Raw genomic sequence first — 21,521 nt, 5'->3', positions numbered from 1 at the left:
TAAAACAGTCTACGCTTTGATCGTTCCCTGGAAGAACAGTAGTAGTTTCCGATGCACATCTGGTGGCATTCTGTAATCTGTGGACTATCAGAGTGTTGATGAAACACAGAAATTGTATCGGGATTGAATACAACAGTCACCATGCGCACTTTCCTCCACGGGAGTAATGTCTCAAACAGTCTACGCTTTGATCGGTCAATGGAAGACCAGTAGTAGTTTCCGATGCACATCTGGTGACATTCTGTAATCTGTGGACAATCAGAGTGTTGATGAAACACAGAAATTGCATCGGGATTGAATACAACAGTCACCATGCGCACTTTCCTCCACGGGAGTAATGTCTCAAACAGTCTACGCTTTGATCGTTCCCTGGAAGACCAGTAGTAGTTTCCGATGCACATCTGGTGGCATTCTGTAATCTGTGGAGTATCAGAGTGTTGATTAAACACAGAAATTGCATCGGGATTGAATACAACAGTCACCATGCGCACTTTCCTCCACGGGAGTAATGTCTCAAACAGTCTACGCTTTGATCGTTCCTGGAAGACCAGTGGTAGTTTCCGATGCACGTCTGGTGGCACTCTGTAATCTGTGGACTATCAGAGTGTTGATGAAACACAGATATTGCCTCGGGAATGAATACAACAGTCACAATGCGCACTTACATCCATGGGTGTCATGTCTCAAAGAGTTTACGCTTTGATCGTTCCCTGGAAGACCAGTAGTAGTTTCTGATGCACATCTGGAGGCTTTCCGTTAACTGTGGACTATCAGAATGTTGATGAAGCACAGAAATTGCATCGGGATAGAATACAACAGTCACCATGCGCACTTTCCTCCATGGGAGTAAGGTCTCAAACAGTCTACTCATTGATCGTTCCCTGGAAGACCAGTAGTAGTTTCCGATGCACATCTGGTGGCATTCTGTAATATGTGGACTATCAGAGTGTTGATGAAACACAGATATTGCCTCGGGAATGAATACAACAGTCACAATGCGCACTTACCTCCATGGGTGTCATGTCTCAAAGAGTTTACGCTTTGATCGTTCCCTGGAAGACCAGTAGTAGTTTCTGATGCACATCTGGAGGCATTCTGTGATCTGTGGACTATCAGATTGTTGGTGAAACACAGAAATTGCATCGGGATTGAATACCAATATCACCATGCACACTTTCCTCCATAAAAGTAATGTCTAAAACAGTCTACGCTTTGATCGTTCCCTGGAAGAACAGTAGTAGTTTCCGATGCACATCTGGTGGCATTCTGTAATCTGTGGACTATCAGAGTGTTGATGAAACACAGAAATTGTATCGGGATTGAATACAACAGTCACCATGCGCACTTTCCTCCACGGGAGTAATGTCTCAAACAGTCTACGCTTTGACCGTTCCCTGGAAGACCAGTAGTAGTTTCCGATGCACATCTGGTGGCATTCTGTAATCTGTGGAGTATCAGAGTGTTGATTAAACACAGAAATTGCATCGGGATTGAATACAACAGTCACCATGCGCACTTTCCTCCACGGGAGTAATGTCTCAAACAGTCTACGCTTTGATCGTTCCCTGGAAGACCAGTAGTAGTTTCCGCTGCACATCTGGTGGCATTCTGTAATCTGTGGAGTATCAGAGTGTTGATTAAACACAGAAATTGCATCGGGATTGAATACAACAGTCACCATGCGCACTTTCCTCCACGGGAGTAATGTCTCAAACAGTCTACGCTTTGATCGTTCCTGGAAGACCAGTGGTAGTTTCCGATGCACGTCTGGTGGCACTCTGTAATCTGTGGACTATCAGAGTGTTGATGAAACACAGATATTGCCTCGGGAATGAATACAACAGTCACAATGCGCACTTACATCCATGGGTGTCATGTCTCAAAGAGTTTACGCTTTGATCGTTCCTGGAAGACCAGTGGTAGTTTCCGATGCACGTCTGGTGGCACTCTGTAATCTGTGGACTATCAGAGTGTTGATGAAACACAGATATTGCCTCGGGAATGAATACAACAGTCACAATGCGCACTTACCTCCATGGGTGTCATGTCTCAAAGAGTTTACGCTTTGATCGTTCCCAGGAAGACCAGTAGTAGTTTCCGATGCACATCTGAAAGCATTCTGCAATCTGTGGACTATAAGAGTGCTGATGAAACACAGAAATTGCATCGGGATTGAATACAACAGTCACCATGCGCACTTCCCTCCATGGGAGTCATGTCTCAAAGACTTTACGCTTTGATCGTTCCCTGGAAGACCAGTAGTGGTTTCCTATGCACGTCTGGAGGCATTCTGTAATCTGTGGACTATCAGGGTGTTGATGAAACACAGAAATTGCATCGGGATTGAATACAACAGTCACCATGCGCACTTTCCTTCATGGGAGTAATGTCTCAAACTGTCTACGCTTTGATCGTTCCCTGGATGACCAGTAGTAGTTTCTGATGAACATCAGGAGGCATTCTATTGTCTGTGGGCTATCAGAGTGTTGATGAAACAGAGAAATTGCATCGGGATTGAATACAACAGTCACCATGCGCACTTTCCTCCACGGGAGTAATGTCTCACACAGTCTACGCTTTGATCGTTCCCTGTAAGACCAGTAATAGTTTCCGATGCACATCTGGATGCTTTCTCTAATCTGTGGACTTTCAGAGTGTTGATGAAACACAGAAATTGCATCGGGATTGAATACAACAGTCTCCATGAGCAGTTTCCTCCATGGAAGTAATGTCTCAAACAGTCTACGCTTTGATCGTTCCCTGGAAGACCAGTAGTAGTTTCCGATGCACATCTGGAGGCATTCTGTGATCTGTGGACCATCAGAGTGTGGGTGAAACACAGAAATTGCATCGGGATTGAATATTAATGTCACCATGCACACTTTTCTCAATAAAAGTAATGTCTAAAACAGTCTACGCTTTGATTGTTCCCTGGAGGACCAGTAGTAGTTTCCGATGCACATCTGGTGGCATTCTGTAATCTGTGGACTATCAGAGTGTTGATGAAACAAAGATATTGCATTGGGATTCAGTACAACAGTCACCAAGCGCACGTTCAACCATGGAAGTAATGTCTCTAACAGCCTACGATTTGATCGTTCCCTGGAAGACCTGTAGCAGTTTCTGATGCACATCTGTATGCTTTCTGTAATCTGTGGACTATCAGAGTGTTGATGAAACACAGAAATAGCATCGTGATTGAATACAACAGTCTCCATGAGCAGTTTCCTCCATGGAAGTAATGTCTCAAACAGTCTACGCTTTAATCGTTCCCTGGAAGACCAGTAGTAGTTTCCGATGCACATCTGGAGGCATTCTGTGATCTGTGGACTATCAGAGTGTTGGTGAAACACAGAAATTGCATTGGGATTGAATATTAATGTCAACATGCACACTTTCCTCCATAAAAGTAATGTCTGAAACAGTCTACGCTTTGATCGTTCCCTGGAAGACCAGTAGTAGTTTCCGATGCACATCTGGTGGCATTCTGTAATCTGTGGACTATCAGAGTGTTGATTAAACACAGAAATTGCATCGGGATAGAATACAACAGTCACCATGAGCACTTTCCTCCACGGGAGTAATGTCTCAAACAGTCTATGCTTTGATCGGTCCCTGGAAGACCAGTAGTAGTTTCCGATGCACATCTGGTGGCATTCTGTAATCTGTGGACAATCAGAGTGTTGATGAAACACAGAAATTGAATGGGAATTGAATACAACAGTCACCATGCGTACTTTCCTCCACGGGAGTAATGTCTCAAACAGTCTACGCTTTGATCGTTGATGGAAGACCAGTAGTAGTTTCCGATGCACGTATGGTAGCATTCTGTAAACTGTGGACTATCAGAGTGTTGATGAAACACAGAAATTGCCTCGGGATTGAATACAACAGTCACAATGCGCACATTCCTTCATGGGAATAATGTCTCAAACAGTCTACGCTTTGATCGTTCCCAGGAAGACCAGTAGTAGTTTCCGATGCACATCTTTAAGCATTCTGTAATCTGTGGACTATAAGTGTGCTGATGAAACACAGAAATTGCATCGGGATTGAATACAACAGTCACCATGCGCACTTACCTCCATGGGTGTCATGTCTCAAAGAGTTTACGCTTTGATCGTTCCCTGGAAGACCAGTAGTAGTTTCTGATGCACATCTGGAGGCATTCTGTAATCTGTGGACTATCAGAGTGTTGATGAAACACAGAAAATGCATCGGGATTGAATACAACAGACACCATGCGCACTTTCCTCCATGGGAGTAATGTCTCTAACAGTCTACGCTTTGATCGTTCCCTGGGAGACCAGTAGTACTTTCCGATGCTCATCTGGAGGCTTTCCGTAAACTGTGGACCATCAGAATGTTGATGAAGCACAGAAATTGCATCGGGATAGAATACAACAGTCACCATGCGCACTTTCCTCCATGGGAGTAAGGTCTCAAACAGTCTAGTCATTGATCGTTCCCTGGAAGACCAGTAGTAGTTTCCGATGCACATCTGGTGGCTTTCTGTAATATGTGGACTATCAGAGTGTTGATGAAACACAGAAACTGCATCGGGATTGAATACAACAGTCACAATGCGCACTTTCCTCCATGGGACTAATGACTCAAACAGTCTACGCTTTGATCGTTCCCTGGAAGACCAGTAGTAGTTTCTGATACACATCTGGTGGCATTCTGTAATCTGTGGACTATCAGAGTGTTGATGAAATACAGAAATTGCATCGGGATTGAATACAACAGCACCATCCGCACTTTCCTCCATGGGAGTAATGTCTGAAACAGTCTACTCTTTGATCGTTCCCTGGTAGACCAGTAGTAGTTTCCGATGCACGTCTGTTGGCATTCTGTAATCTGTGGACTATCAGAGTGTAGATGAAACACAGATATTGCATCGGGATTGAATACAACAGTCACCATGCGCACTTTTCTCCATGGGAGTGATGTCTGAAACAGTCTACGCTTTGATCGTTCCCTGGAAGACCAGTAGTAGTTTCCGATGCACATCTCGTGGCATTCTGTAATGTGTGGACTATCAGAGTGTTGATGAAACACAGAAATTGCATCGGGATTGAATACAACAGTCACAATGCGCACATTCCTTCAAGGGAATAATGTCTCAAACAGTCTACGCTTTGATCGTTCCCAGGAAGACCAGTGGTAGTTTCTGATGAACATCTGGAGGCATTCTGTAATCTGTGGACTATCAGAGTGTTGATGAATCACAGAAATTGCATCGGGATTGAATACAACAGTCACCATGCGCACTTCCCTCCATGGGAGTCATGTCGCAAAGAGTTTACGCTTTGATCGTTCCCTGGAAGACCAGTAGTGGTTTCCTATGCACGTCTGGAGGCATTCTGTAATCTGTGGTCTATCAGGGTGTTGATGAAACACAGAAATTGCATCGGGATTGAATACAACAGTCACCATGCGCACTTTCCTTCATGGGAGTAATGTCTCAAACTGTCTACGCTTTGATCGTTCCCTGGATGACCAGTAGTAGTTTCTGATGAACATCTGGAGGCATTCTATTGTCTGTGGGCTATCAGAGTGTTGATGAAACAGAGAAATTGCATCGGGATTGAATACAACAGTCACCATGCGCACTTTCCTCCACGGGAGTAATGTCTCACACAGTCTACGCTTTGATCGTTCCCTGTAAGACCAGTAATAGTTTCCGATGCACATCTGGATGCTTTCTCTAATCTGTGGACTTTCAGAGTGTTGATGAAACACAGAAATTGCATCGGGATTGAATACAACAGTCTCCATGAGCAGTTTCCTCCATGGAAGTAATGTCTCAAACAGTCTACGCTTTGATCGTTCCCTGGAAGACCAGTAGTAGTTTCCGATGCACATCTGGAGGCATTCTGTGATCTGTGGACCATCAGAGTGTGGGTGAAACACAGAAATTGCATCGGGATTGAATATTAATGTCACCATGCACACTTTTCTCAATAAAAGTAATGTCTAAAACAGTCTACGCTTTGATTGTTCCCTGGAGGACCAGTAGTAGTTTCCGATGCACATCTGGTGGCATTCTGTAATCTGTGGACTATCAGAGTGTTGATGAAACAAAGATATTGCATTGGGATTCAGTACAACAGTCACTAAGCGCACGTTCAACCATGGAAGTAATGTCTCTAACAGCCTACGATTTGATCGTTCCCTGGAAGACCTGTAGCAGTTTCTGATGCACATCTGTATGCTTTCTGTAATCTGTGGACTATCAGAGTGTTGATGAAACACAGAAATAGCATCGTGATTGAATACAACAGTCTCCATGAGCAGTTTCCTCCATGGAAGTAATGTCTCAAACAGTCTACGCTTTAATCGTTCCCTGGAAGACCAGTAGTAGTTTCCGATGCACATCTGGAGGCATTCTGTGATCTGTGGACTATCAGAGTGTTGGTGAAACACAGAAATTGCATTGGGATTGAATATTAATGTCAACATGCACACTTTCCTCCATAAAAGTAATGTCTGAAACAGTCTACGCTTTGATCGTTCCCTGGAAGACCAGTAGTAGTTTCCGATGCACATCTGGTGGCATTCTGTAATCTGTGGACTATCAGAGTGTTGATTAAACACAGAAATTGCATCGGGATAGAATACAACAGTCACCATGCGCACTTTCCTCCACGGGAGTAATGTCTCAAACAGTCTATGCTTTGATCGGTCCCTGGAAGACCAGTAGTAGTTTCCGATGCACATCTGGTGGCATTCTGTAATCTGTGGACAATCAGAGTGTTGATGAAACACAGAAATTGAATGGGAATTGAATACAACAGTCACCATGCGTACTTTCCTCCACGGGAGTAATGTCTCAAACAGTCTACGCTTTGATCGTTGATGGAAGACCAGTAGTAGTTTCCGATGCACGTCTGGTAGCATTCTGTAAACTGTGGACTATCAGAGTGTTGATGAAACACAGAAATTGCCTCGGGATTGAATACAACAGTCACAATGCGCACATTCCTTCATGGGAATAATGTCTCAAACAGTCTACGCTTTGATCGTTCCCAGGAAGACCAGTAGTAGTTTCCGATGCACATCTTTAAGCATTCTGTAATCTGTGGACTATAAGTGTGCTGATGAAACACAGAAATTGCATCGGGATTGAATACAACAGTCACCATGCGCACTTACCTCCATGGGTGTCATGTCTCAAAGAGTTTACGCTTTGATCGTTCCCTGGAAGACCAGTAGTAGTTTCTGATGCACATCTGGAGGCATTCTGTAATCTGTGGACTATCAGAGTGTTGATGAAACACAGAAAATGCATCGGGATTGAATACAACAGACACCATGCGCACTTTCCTCCATGGGAGTAATGTCTCTAACAGTCTACGCTTTGATCGTTCCCTGGGAGACCAGTAGTACTTTCCGATGCTCATCTGGAGGCTTTCCGTAAACTGTGGACCATCAGAATGTTGATGAAGCACAGAAATTGCATCGGGATAGAATACAACAGTCACAATGCGCACATTCCTTCAAGGGAATAATGTCTCAAACAGTCTACGCTTTGATCGTTCCCAGGAAGACCAGTGGTAGTTTCTGATGAACATCTGGAGGCATTCTGTAATCTGTGGACTATCAGAGTGTTGATGAATCACAGAAATTGCATCGGGATTGAATACAACAGTCACCATGCGCACTTCCCTCCATGGGAGTCATGTCGCAAAGAGTTTACGCTTTGATCGTTCCCTGGAAGACCAGTAGTGGTTTCCTATGCACATCTGGAGTCATTCTGTAATCTGTGGACTATCAGAGTGTTGATGAAACACAGAAATTGCATCGGGATTGAATACAACAGTCACCATGCGCACTTTCCTCCACGGGAGTAATGTCTCAAATAGTCTACGCTTTGATCGGTCCCTGAAAGACCAGTAGTAGTTTCCGATGCACATCTGGTGGCATTCTGTAATCTGTGGACAATCAGAGTGTTGATGAAACACAGAAATTGAATGGGAATTGAATACAACAGTCACCATGCGCACTTTCCTCCACGGGAGTAATGTCTCAAACAGTCTACGATTTGATCGTTCCCTGGAAGACCAGTAGTAGTTTCCGATGCACATCTGGTGGCATTCTGTAATCTGTGGACTATCAGAGTGTTGATGAAACACAGAAATTGCCTCGGGATTGAATACAACAGTCACAATGCGCACTTACCTCCATGGGTGTCATGTCTCAAAGAGTTTACGCTTTGATCGTTCCCTGGAAGACCAGTAGAAGTTTCTGATGCACATCTGGAGGCATTCTGTAATCTGTGGACTATCAGAGTGTTGATGAAACACAGAAATTGCATCGTGATTGAATACAACAGTCTCCATGAGCAGTTTCCTCCATGGAAGTAATGTCTCAAACAGTCTACGCTTTAATCGTTCCCTGGAAGACCAGTAGTAGTTTCCGATGCACATCTGGAGGCATTCTGTGATCTGTGGACTATCAGAGTGTTGGTGAAACACAGAAATTGCAACGGGATTGAATATTAATGTCAACATGCACACTTTCCTCCATAAAAGTAATGTCTGAAACAGTCTAGGCTTTGATCGTTCCCTGGAAGACCAGTAGTAGTTTCCGATGCACATCTGGTGGCATTCTGTAATCTGTGGACTATCAGAGTGTTGATTGAACACAGAAATTGCATCGGGATAGAATACAACAGTCACCATGCGCACTTTCCTCCATGGGAGTAATGTCTCAAACAGTCTATGCTTTGATCGGTCCCTGGAAGACCAGTAGTAGTTTCCGATGCACATCTGATGGCATTCTGTAATCTGTGGACAATCAGAGTGTTGATGAAACACAGAAATTGAATGGGAATTGAATACAACAGTCACCATGCGTACTTTCCTCCACGGGAGTAATGTCTCAAACAGTCTACGCTTTGATCGTTGATGGAAGACCAGTAGTAGTTTCCGATGCACGTCTGGTAGCATTCTGTAATCTGTGGACTATCAGAGTGTTGATGAAACACAGAAATTGCCTCGGGATTGAATACAACAGTCACAATGCTCACATTCCTTCATGGGAGTAATGTCTCAAACAGTCTACGCTTTGATCGTTCCCAGGAAGACCAGTAGTAGTTTCCGATGCACATCTTTAAGCATTCTGTAATCTGTGGACTATAAGTGTGCTGATGAAACACAGAAATTGCATCGGGATTGAATACAACAGTCACCATGCGCACTTACCTCCATGGGTGTCATGTCTCAAAGAGTTTACGCTTTGATCGTTCCCTGGAAGACCAGTAGTAGTTTCTGATGCACATCTGGAGGCATTCTGTAATCTGTGGACTATCAGAGTGTTGATGAAACACAGAAATTGCATCGGGATTGAATACAACAGTCACCATGCGCACTTTCCTCCATGGGAGTAATGTCTCTAACAGTCTACGCTTTGATCGTTCCCTGGGAGACCAGTAGTACTTTCCGATGCTCATCTGGAGGCTTTCCGTAAACTGTGGACCATCAGAATGTTGATGAAGCACAGAAATTGCATCGGCATAGAATACAACAGTCACCATGCGCACTTTCCTCCATGGGAGTAAGGTCTCAAACAGTCTACTCATTGATCGTTCCCTGGAAGACCAGTAGTAGTTTCCGATGCACATCTGGTGGCATTCTGTAATATGTGGACTATCAGAGTGTTGATGAAACACAGAAATTGCATCGGGATTGAATACAACAGTCACAATGCGCACTTTCCTCCATGGGACTAATGACTGAAACAGTCTACGATTTGATCGTTCCCTGGAAGACCAGTAGTAGTTTCTGATACACATCTGGTGGCATTCTGTAATCTGTGGACTATCAGAGTGTTGATGAAATACAGAAATTGCATCGGGATTGAATACAACAGTCACCATCCGCACTTTCCTCCATGGGAGTAATGTCTGAAACAGTCTACTCTTTGATCGTTCCCTGGTAGACCAGTAGTAGTTTACGATGCACGTCTGGTGGCATTCTGTAATCTGTGGACTATCAGAGTGTAGATGAAACACAGATATTGCATCGGGATTGAATACAACAGTCACCATGCGCACTTTTCTCCATGGGAGTGATGTCTGAAACAGTCTACGCTTTGATCGTTCCCTGGAAGAACAGTAGTAGTTTCCGATGCACATCTCGTGGCATTCTGTAATGTGTGGACTATCAGAGTGTTGATGAAACACAGAAATTGCATCGGGATTGAATACAACAGTCACAAAGCGCACATTCCTTCAAGGGAATAATGCCTCAAACAGTCTACGCTTTGATCGTTCCCAGGAAGACCAGTGGTAGTTTCTGATGAATATCTGGAGGCATTCTGTAATCTGTGGACTATCAGAGTGTTGATGAATCACAGAAATTGCATCGGGATTGAATACAACAGTCACCATGCGCACTTCCCTCCATGGGAGTCATGTCGCAAAGAGTTTACGCTTTGGTCGTTCCCTGGAAGACCAGTATTGGTTTCCTATGCACATCTGGAGTCATTCTGTAATCTGTGGACTATCAGAGTGTTGATGAAACACAGAAATTGCATCGGGATTGAATACAACAGTCACCATGCGCACTTTCCTTCATGGGAGTAATGTCTCAAACTGTCTACGCTTTGGTCCTTCCCTGGAAGACAAGTAGTAGTTTCTGATGAACATCTGGAGGGATTCTGTTGTCTGTGGGCTATCAGAGTGTTGATCAAACAGAGAAATTGAATCGGGATTGAATACAACAGTCACCATGGGCACTTTCCTCCACGGGAGTAATGTCTCACACAATCTACGCTTTGATCGTTCCCTGGAAGACCAGTAATAGTTTCCGATGCACATCTGGATGCTTTCTGTAATCTGTGGACTTTTAGAGTGTTGATGAAACACAGAAATTGCATCGGGATTGAATACAACAGTCTCCATGAGCAGTTTCCTCCATGGAAGTAATGTCTCAAACAGTCTGCGCTTTGATCGTTCCCTGGAAGACCAGTAGTAGTTTCCGATGCACATCTTGAGGCATTCTGTGATCTGTGGACTATCAGAGTGTTGGTGAACACAGAAATAGCATCGGGATTGAATACCAATGTCACCATGCACACTTTCCTCCATAAAAGTAATGTCTAAAACAGTCTACGCTTTGATCGTTCCCTGGAAGACCAGTAGTAGTTTCTGATGCACATCTGGTGGCATTCTGTAATCTGTGGACTATCAGAGTGTTGATGAAACACAGTAATTGCATCGGGATTGAATACAACAGTCACCATGCGCACTTTCCTCCACGGGAGTAATGTCTCAAATAGTCTACGCTTTGATCGGTCCCTGAAAGACCAGTAGTAGTTTCCGATGCACATCTGGTGGCATTCTGTAATCTGTGGACAATCAGAGTGTTGATGAAACACAGAAATTGAATGGGAATTGAATACAACAGTCACCATGCGCACTTTCCTCCACGGGAGTAATGTCTCAAACAGTCTACGATTTGATCGTTCCCTGGAAGACCAGTAGTAGTTTCCGATGCACATCTGGTGGCATTCTGTAATCTGTGGACTATCAGAGTGTTGATGAAACACAGAAATTGCCTCGGGATTGAATACAACAGTCACAATGCGCACTTACCTCCATGGGTGTCATGTCTCAAAGAGTTTACGCTTTGATCGTTCCCTGGAAGACCAGTAGAAGTTTCTGATGCACATCTGGAGGCATTCTGTAATCTGTGGACTATCAGAGTGTTGATGAAACACAGAAATAGCATCGGGATTGAATACAACAGTCATCATGCGCACTTTCCTCCATGGGAGTAATGTCTCTAACAGTTTACGCTTTGATCGTTCCCTGGAAGACCAGTAGTACTTTCCGATGCTCCTCTGGAGGCTTTCCGTAAACTGTGGACTATCAGAATGTTGATGAAGCACAGAAATTGCATGGGGATAGAATACAACAGTCACCATGCGCACTTTCCTCCATGGGAGTAAGGTCTCAAACAGTCTACGATTTGATCGTTCCCTGGAAGACCAGTAGTAGTTTCCGATGCACATCTGGTGGCATTCTGTAATCTGTGGACTATCAGAGTGTTGATGAAACACAGAAATTGCCTCGGGATTGAATACAACAGTCACAATGCGCACTTACCTCCATGGGTGTCATGTCTCAAAGAGTTTACGCTTTGATCGTTCCCTGGAAGACCAGTAGAAGTTTCTGATGCACATCTGGAGGCATTCTGTAATCTGTGGACTATCGGAGTGTTGATGAAACACAGAAATTGCATCGGGATTGAATACAAGAGTCACCATGCGCACTTTCCTCCATGGGAGTAAGGTCTCAAACAGTCTACTCATTGATCGTTAGCTGGAAGACCAGTAGTAGTTCCCGATTCACATCTGGTGGCATTCTGTCATATGTGGACTATCAGAGTGTTGATGAAACACAGAAATTGCATCGGGATTGAATACAACAGTCACCATGCGCACTTTCCTCCATAGGAGTAATGTCTCAAACAGTATACGCTTTGATCGTTCCCTGTAAGACCAGTAGTGGTTTCCGATCCACATCTGGAGGCATTCTGTAATCTGTGGACTATCAGAGTGTTGATGAAACACAGAAATTGCATCGGGATTGAATACAACAGTCACCATGCGCACTTTCCTTCATGGGAGTAATGTCTCAAACAGTCTATGCTTTGATCGTTCTCTGGAAGACCAGTAGTAGTTTCTGATGAACATCTGGAGGCATTCTGTTGTCTGTGGACTATCAGAGTGTTGATGAAACAGAGAAATTGCATCGGGATTGAATATAACAGTCACCATGCGCACTTTCCTCCACGGGAGTAATGTCTCACACAGTCTACGCTTTGATCGTTCCCTGGAAGACCAGTAGTAGTTTCCCATGAGCATCTGGAGGCATTCGGTAATCTGTGGACTATCAGAGTGTTGATGAAACACAAAATTGCATCGGGATTGAATACAACAGTCACCATGCGCACTTTCCTCCACGGGAGTAATGTCTCAAATAGTCTACGCTTTGATCGGTCCCGGGAAGACCAGTAGTAGTTTCCGATGCACATCTGGTGGCATTCTGTAATCTGTGGACAATCAGAGTGTTGATGAAACACAGAAATTGAATGGGAATTGAATACAACAGTCACCATGCGCACTTTCCTCCACGGGAGTAATGTCTCAAACAGTCTACGCTTTGATCGTTGATGGAAGACCAGTAGTAGTTTCCGATGCACGTCTGGTAGCATTCTGTAATCTGTGGACTATCAGAGTGTTGATGAAACACAGAAATTGCCTCGGGATTGAATACAACAGTCACAATGCTCACATTCCTTCATGGGAGTAATGTCTCAAACAGTCTACGCTTTGATCGTTCCCAGGAAGACCAGTAGTAGTTTCCGATGCACATCTTTAAGCATTCTGTAATCTGTGGACTATAAGTGTGCTGATGAAACACAGAAATTGCATCGGGATTGAATACAACAGTCACCATGCGCACTTACCTCCATGGGTGTCATGTCTCAAAGAGTTTACGCTTTGATCGTTCCCTGGAAGACCAGTAGTAGTTTCTGATGCACATCTGGAGGCATTCTGTAATCTGTGGACTATCAGAGTGTTGATGAAACACAGAAATTGCATCGGGATTGAATACAACAGTCACCATGCGCACTTTCCTCCATGGGAGTAATGTCTCTAACAGTCTACGCTTTGATCGTTCCCTGGGAGACCAGTAGTACTTTCCGATGCTCATCTGGAGGCTTTCCGTAAACTGTGGACCATCAGAATGTTGATGAAGCACAGAAATTGCATCGGGATAGAATACAACAGTCACCATGCGCACTTTCCTCCATGGGAGTAAGGTCTCAAACAGTCTACTCATTGATCGTTCCCTGGAAGACCAGTAGTAGTTTCCGATGCACATCTGGTGGCATTCTGTAATATGTGGACTATCAGAGTGTTGATGAAACACAGAAATTGCATCGGGATTGAATACAACAGTCACAATGCGCACTTTCCTCCATGGGACTAATGACTGAAACAGTCTACGATTTGATCGTTCCCTGGAAGACCAGTAGTAGTTTCTGATACACATCTGGTGGCATTCTGTAATCTGTGGACTATCAGAGTGTTGATGAAATACAGAAATTGCATCGGGATTGAATACAACAGTCACCATCCGCACTTTCCTCCATGGGAGTAATGTCTGAAACAGTCTACTCTTTGATCGTTCCCTGGTAGACCAGTAGTAGTTTACGATGCACGTCTGGTGGCATTCTGTAATCTGTGGACTATCAGAGTGTAGATGAAACACAGATATTGCATCGGGATTGAATACAACAGTCACCATGCGCACTTTTCTCCATGGGAGTGATGTCTGAAACAGTCTACGCTTTGATCGTTCCCTGGAAGAACAGTAGTAGTTTCCGATGCACATCTCGTGGCATTCTGTAATGTGTGGACTATCAGAGTGTTGATGAAACACAGAAATTGCATCGGGATTGAATACAACAGTCACAAAGCGCACATTCCTTCAAGGAAATAATGCCTCAAACAGTCTACGCTTTGATCGTTCCCAGGAAGACCAGTGGTAGTTTCTGATGAATATCTGGAGGCATTCTGTAATCTGTGGACTATCAGAGTGTTGATGAATCACAGAAATTGCATCGGGATTGAATACAACAGTCACCATGCGCACTTCCCTCCATGGGAGTCATGTCGCAAAGAGTTTACGCTTTGATCGTTCCCTGGAAGACCAGTATTGGTTTCCTATGCACATCTGGAGTCATTCTGTAATCTGTGGACTATCAGAGTGTTGATGAAACACAGAAATTGCATCGGGATTGAATACAACAGTCACCATGCGCACTTTCCTTCATGGGAGTAATGTCTCAAACTGTCTACGCTTTGGTCCTTCCCTGGAAGACAAGTAGTAGTTTCTGATGAACATCTGGAGGGATTCTGTTGTCTGTGGGCTATCAGAGTGTTGATGAAACAGAGAAATTGAATCGGGATTGAATACAACAGTCACCATGGGCACTTTCCTCCACGGGAGTAATGTCTCACACAATCTACGCTTTGATCGTTCCCTGGAAGACCAGTAATAGTTTCCGATGCACATCTGGATGCTTTCTGTAATCTGTGGACTTTTAGAGTGTTGATGAAACACAGAAATTGCATCGGGATTGAATACAACAGTCTCCATGAGCAGTTTCCTCCATGGAAGTAATGTCTCAAACAGTCTGCGCTTTGATCGTTCCCTGGAAGACCAGTAGTAGTTTCCGATGCACATCTTGAGGCATTCTGTGATCTGTGGACTATCAGAGTGTTGGTGAACACAGAAATAGCATCGGGATTGAATACCAATGTCACCATGCACACTTTCCTCCATAAAAGTAATGTCTAAAACAGTCTACGCTTTGATCGTTCCCTGGAAGACCAGTAGTAGTTTCTGATGCACATCTGGTGGCATTCTGTAATCTGTGGACTATCAGAGTGTTGATGAAACACAGTAATTGCATCGGGATTGAATACAACAGTCACCATGCGCACTTTCCTCCACGGGAGTAATGTCTCAAATAGTCTACGCTTTGATCGGTCCCTGAAAGACCAGTAGTAGTTTCCGATGCACATCTGGTGGCATTCTGTAATCTGTGGACAATCAGAGTGTTGATGAAACACAGAAATTGAATGGGAATTGAATCCAACAGTCACCATGCGCACTTTCCTCCACGGGAGTAATGTCTCAAACAGTCTACGATTTGATCGTTCCCTGGAAGACCAGTAGTAGTTTCCGATGCACATCTGGTGGCATTCTGTAATCTGTGGACTATCAGAGTGTTGATGAAACACAGAAATTGCCTCGGGATTGAATACAACAGTCACAATGCGCACTTACCTCCATGGGTGTCATGTCTCAAAGAGTTTACGCTTTGATCGTTCCCTGGAAGACCAGTAGAAGTTTCTGATGCACATCTGGAGGCATTCTGTAATCTGTGGACTATCAGAGTGTTGATGAAACACAGAAATAGCATCGGGATTGAATACAACAGTCATCATGCGCACTTTCCTCCATGGGAGTAATGTCTCTAACAGTTTACGCTTTGATCGTTCCCTGGAAGACCAGTAGTACTTTCCGATGCTCCTCTGGAGGCTTTCCGTAAACTGTGGACTATCAGAATGTTGATGAAGCACAGAAATTGCATGGGGATAGAATACAACAGTCACCATGCGCACTTTCCTCCATGGGAGTAAGGTCTCAAACAGTCTACGATTTGATCGTTCCCTGGAAGACCAGTAGTAGTTTCCGATGCACATCTGGTGGCATTCTGTAATCTGTGGACTATCAGAGTGTTGATGAAACACAGAAATTGCCTCGGGATTGAATACAACAGTCACAATGCGCACTTACCTCCATGGGTGTCATGTCTCAAAGAGTTTACGCTTTGATCGTTCCCTGGAAGACCAGTAGAAGTTTCTGATGCACATCTGGAGGCATTCTGTAATCTGTGGACTATCGGAGTGTTGATGAAACACAGAAATTGCATCGGGATTGAATACAAGAGTCACCATGCGCACTTTCCTCCATGGGAGTAAGGTCTCAAACAGTCTACTCATTGATCGTTAGCTGGAAGACCAGTAGTAGTTCCCGATTCACATCTGGTGGCATTCTGTCATATGTGGACTATCAGAGTGTTGATGAAACACAGAAATTGCATCGGGATTGAATACAACAGTCACCATGCGCACTTTCCTCCATAGGAGTAATGTCTCAAACAGTATACGCTTTGATCGTTCCCTGTAAGACCAGTAGTGGTTTCCGATCCACATCTGGAGGCATTCTGTAATCTGTGGACTATCAGAGTGTTGATGAAACACAGAAATTGCATCGGGATTGAATACAACAGTCACCATGCGCACTTTCCTTCATGGGAGTAATGTCTCAAACAGTCTATGCTTTGATCGTTCTCTGGAAGACCAGTAGTAGTTTCTGATGAACATCTGGAGGCATTCTGTTGTCTGTGGACTATCAGAGTGTTGATGAAACAGAGAAATTGCATCGGGATTGAATATAACAGTCACCATGCGCACTTTCCTCCACGGGAGTAATGTCTCACACAGTCTACGCTTTGATCGTTCCCTGGAAGACCAGTAGTAGTTTCCCATGAGCATCTGGAGGCATTCGGTAATCTGTGGACTATCAGAGTGTTGATGAAACACAAAATTGCATCGGGATTGAATACAACAGTCACCATGCGCACTTTCCTCCACGGGAGTAATGTCTCAAATAGTCTACGCTTTGATCGGTCCCGGGAAGACCAGTAGTAGTTTCCGATGCACATCTGGTGGCATTCTGTAATCTGTGGACAATCAGAGTGTTGATGAAACACAGAAATTGAATGGGAATTGAATACAACAGTCACCATGCGCACTTTCCTCCACGGGAGTAATGTCTCAAACAGTCTACGATTTGATCGTTCCCTGGAAGACAAGTAGTAGTTTCCGATGCACATCTGGTGGCATTCTGTAATCTGTGGACTATCAGAGTATTGATGAAACACAGAAATTGCCTCGGGATTGAATACAACAGTCACAATGCGCACTTACCTCCATGGGTGTCATGTCTCAAAGAGTTTACGCTTTGATCGTTCCCTGGAAGACCAGTAGAAGTTTCTGATGCACATCTGGAGGCATTCTGTAATCTGTGGACTATCAGAGTGTTGATGAAACACAGAAATAGCATCGGGATTGAATACAACAGTCACAATGCGCACTTTCCTCCATGGGACTAATGACTGAAACAGTCTACGATTTGATCGTTCCCTGGAAGACCAGTAGTAGTTTCTGATACACATCTGGTGGCATTCTGTAATCTGTGGACTATCAGAGTGTTGATGAAATACAGAAATTGCATCGGGATTGAATACAACAGTCACCATCCGCACTTTCCTCCATGGGAGTAATGTCTGAAACAGTCTACTCTTTGATCGTTCCCTGGTAGACCAGTAGTAGTTTACGATGCACGTCTGGTGGCATTCTGTAATCTGTGGACTATCAGAGTGTAGATGAAACACAGATATTGCATCGGGATTGAATACAACAGTCACCATGCGCACTTTTCTCCATGGGAGTGATGTCTGAAACAGTCTACGCTTTGATCGTTCCCTGGAAGAACAGTAGTAGTTTCCGATGCACATCTCGTGGCATTCTGTAATGTGTGGACTATCAGAGTGTTGATGAAACACAGAAATTGCATCGGGATTGAATACAACAGTCACAAAGCGCACATTCCTTCAAGGGAATAATGCCTCAAACAGTCTACGCTTTGATCGTTCCCAGGAAGACCAGTGGTAGTTTCTGATGAATATCTGGAGGCATTCTGTAATCTGTGGACTATCAGAGTGTTGATGAATCACAGAAATTGCATCGGGATTGAATACAACAGTCACCATGCGCACTTCCCTCCATGGGAGTCATGTCGCAAAGAGTTTACGCTTTGATCGTTCCCTGGAAGACCAGTATTGGTTTCCTATGCACATCTGGAGTCATTCTGTAATCTGTGGACTATCAGAGTGTTGATGAAACACAGAAATTGCATCGGGATTGAATACAACAGTCACCATGCGCACTTTCCTTCATGGGAGTAATGTCTCAAACTGTCTACGCTTTGGTCCTTCCCTGGAAGACAAGTAGTAGTTTCTGATGAACATCTGGAGGGATTCTGTTGTCTGTGGGCTATCAGAGTGTTGATGAAACAGAGAAATTGAATCGGGATTGAATACAACAGTCACCATGGGCACTTTCCTCCACGGGAGTAATGTCTCACACAATCTACGCTTTGATCGTTCCCTGGAAGACCAGTAATAGTTTCCGATGCACATCTGGATGCTTTCTGTAATCTGTGGACTTTTAGAGTGTTGATGAAACACAGAAATTGCATCGGGATTGAATACAACAGTCTCCATGAGCAGTTTCCTCCATGGAAGTAATGTCTCAAACAGTCTGCGCTTTGATCGTTCCCTGGAAGACCAGTAGTAGTTTCCGATGCACATCTTGAGGCATTCTGTGATCTGTGGACTATCAGAGTGTTGGTGAACACAGAAATAGCATCGGGATTGAATACCAATGTCACCATGCACACTTTCCTCCATAAAAGTAATGTCTAAAACAGTCTACGCTTTGATCGTTCCCTGGAAGACCAGTAGTAGTTTCCGATGCACATCTGGTGGCATTCTGTAATCTGTGGACTATCAGAGTGTTGATGAAACACAGAAATAGCATCGGGATTGAATACAACAGTCATCATGCGCACTTTCCTCCATGGGAGTAATGTCTCTAACAGTTTACGCTTTGATCGTTCCCTGGAAGACCAGTAGTACTTTCCGATGCTCCTCTGGAGGCTTTCCGTAAACTGTGGACTATCAGAATGTTGATGAAGCACAGAAATTGCATGGGGATAGAATACAACAGTCACCATGCGCACTTTCCTCCATGGGAGTAAGGTCTCAAACAGTCTACGATTTGATCGTTCCCTGGAAGACCAGTAGTAGTTTCCGATGCACATCTGGTGGCATTCTGTAATCTGTGGACTATCAGAGTGTTGATGAAACACAGAAATTGCCTCGGGATTGAATACAACAGTCACAATGCGCACTTACCTCCATGGGTGTCATGTCTCAAAGAGTTTACGCTTTGATCGTTCCCTGGAAGACCAGTAGAAGTTTCTGATGCACATCTGGAGGCATTCTGTAATCTGTGGACTATCGGAGTGTTGATGAAACACAGAAATTGCATCGGGATTGAATACAAGAGTCACCATGCGCACTTTCCTCCATGGGAGTAAGGTCTCAAACAGTCTACTCATTGATCGTTAGCTGGAAGACCAGTAGTAGTTCCCGATTCACATCTGGTGGCATTCTGTCATATGTGGACTATCAGAGTGTTGATGAAACACAGAAATTGCATCGGGATTGAATACAACAGTCACCATGCGCACTTTCCTCCATAGGAGTAATGTCTCAAACAGTATACGCTTTGATCGTTCCCTGTAAGACCAGTAGTGGTTTCCGATCCACATCTGGAGGCATTCTGTAATCTGTGGACTATCAGAGTGTTGATGAAACACAGAAATTGCATCGGGATTGAATACAACAGTCACCATGCGCACTTTCCTTCATGGGAGTAATGTCTCAAACAGTCTATGCTTTGATCGTTCTCTGGAAGACCAGTAGTAGTTTCTGATGAACATCTGGAGGCATTCTGTTGTCTGTGGACTATCAGAGTGTTGATGAAACAGAGAAATTGCATCGGGATTGAATATAACAGTCACCATGCGCACTTTCCTCCACGGGAGTAATGTCTCACACAGTCTACGCTTTGATCGTTCCCTGGAAGACCAGTAGTAGTTTCCCATGAGCATCTGGAGGCATTCGGTAATCTGTGGACTATCAGAGTGTTGATGAAACACAAAATTGCATCGGGATTGAATACAACAGTCACCATGCGCACTTTCCTCCACGGGAGTAATGTCTCAAATAGTCTACGCTTTGATCGGTCCCGGGAAGACCAGTAGTAGTTTCCGATGCACATCTGGTGGCATTCTGTAATCTGTGGACAATCAGAGTGTTGATGAAACACAGAAATTGAATGGGAATTGAATACAACAGTCACCATGCGCACTTTCCTCCACGGGAGTAATGTCTCAAACAGTCTACGATTTGATCGTTCCCTGGAAGACCAGTAGTAGTTTCCGATGCACATCTGGTGGCATTCTGTAATCTGTGGACTATCAGAGTATTGATGAAACACAGAAATTGCCTCGGGATTGAATACAACAGTCACAATGCGCACTTACCTCCATGGGTGTCATGTCTCAAAGAGTTTACGCTTTGATCGTTCCCTGGAAGACCAGTAGAAGTTTCTGATGCACATCTGGAGGCATTCTGTAATCTGTGGACTATCAGAGTGTTGATGAAACACAGAAATAGCATCGGGATTGAATACAACAGTCACCATGCGCACTTTCCTCCATGGGAGTAAGGTCTCAAACAGTCTACTCATTGATCGTTCCCTGGAAGACCAGTAGTAGTTCCCGATGCATATCTGGTGGCATTCTGTCATATGTGGACTATCAGAGTGTTGATGAAACACAGAAATTGCATCGGGATTGAATACAACCGTCACCATGAGCACTTTCCTCCATGGGAGTAATGTCTCTAACAGCCTACGATTTGATCGTTCCCTGGAAGACCAGTAGCAGTTTCTGATGCACATCTGTATGCTCTCTGTAATCTGTGGACTATCAGAGTGTTGATGAATTACAGAAATTGCATCGGGATTGAATACAACAGTCTCCATGAGCAGTTTCCTCCATGGAAGTAATGTCTCAAACAGTCTACGCTTTGATCGTTCCCTGGAAGACCAGTAGTAGTTTCCGTTGCTCATCTGGAGTCATTCTGTGATCTGTGGACTATCAGAGTGTTTGTGAAACACAGAAATTGCATCGGGATTGAATATTAATGTCAACATGCACACTTTCCTCCATA

This window comes from Schistocerca gregaria, unplaced genomic scaffold, assembly GCF_023897955.1.
Source record: "Schistocerca gregaria isolate iqSchGreg1 unplaced genomic scaffold, iqSchGreg1.2 ptg000066l, whole genome shotgun sequence".
Taxonomy (NCBI): Eukaryota; Metazoa; Arthropoda; class Insecta; order Orthoptera; family Acrididae; genus Schistocerca; species Schistocerca gregaria.
The sequence above is the reverse complement of the archived record's forward strand: the minus strand, read 5'-3'. Positions refer to the sequence as shown.